We start from the raw sequence: 1,045 nt of genomic DNA on the forward strand, positions 1-1,045 counted from the left end.
AGCCTGTAAATTTAACTCATTAGTCTGCTCAGCCACTTAGGGGACTCTGTACATTGGCCTAACCCAATGTTTTGAATACATTTTTTGCAATGTTCATACTATAAGGACAGATAGCTTTTTTTTACATTAGTTTCAGGTGTAGGACGTAATGATTCGATATTTGTATACATCATGAAATGATCGACACAGTAAGTCTAGTTAACATCCATCGCCACATAGTTACTGAATTTTTTCTGTATGTGATGAGAACTTTGAAGACCTACTCTCTCAGCAACTTTCAAATATGCAGACAGTGTTATTAACTATAATCACTATGCCGTGCGTTGCAACCCCAGGACTGACTTATTTTAGAACTGGAAGTTTGTATCTTTTGACCCCTTTGACCCATTTTACCCCCTCCCAGCCCCAACCTCTGGCAACCAATGATTTGTTCTCTGTATCTGTGAGCTTGTTTACTCTTTCTTTTTAGAGTCCACATAAAAGTGAGATCGAACAATATTTATCTTTCTCTGCCTGACTCATTTCACTTAGCATAATGCCCTCAAGTTCCATCCACGTTGCTGCAAATGGCAAGATTTCATTCTTTTTTTATGGCTTAACAATATGCCATTGAATAACAGACCACATCTTTTTTATACATCCATTTGATGGACATTTAAGTTGTTTTCATATCTCAGTTATTGTAAATAATGCTGCAATGAGCACAGGGGTGTATACATCTTTTTGAATTAATTTTTTTCATTTTCTTTGGATAAATACTTAGAAGTGGAATTGCTGGATCATAGCTGGTGCCTTTTCACAGCATCCTCACTTGGTAGAAGGGGCTAGAGATCACTCTGGGGCCTCGTTTATAGGCACTGATCTCATTCGTGAGGGCTCCAACCTATGAGTTAAGCTCCCCCCGCCCAACGTCATCTCCTTTGGGGTTAGGATTTGAACATATAAATTTGGGGGGGGGGGACACAAATATTTTAGACCACAACAGTGTGTATGTCCTGAGTTGTGATACAAACTGTCCTTTCTTTTTTGTGCGCCACGGTCAAAA

This window comes from Pteropus vampyrus, unplaced genomic scaffold, assembly GCF_000151845.1.
Source record: "Pteropus vampyrus isolate Shadow unplaced genomic scaffold, Pvam_2.0 Scaffold279, whole genome shotgun sequence".
Lineage (NCBI taxonomy): Eukaryota > Metazoa > Chordata > Mammalia > Chiroptera > Pteropodidae > Pteropus > Pteropus vampyrus.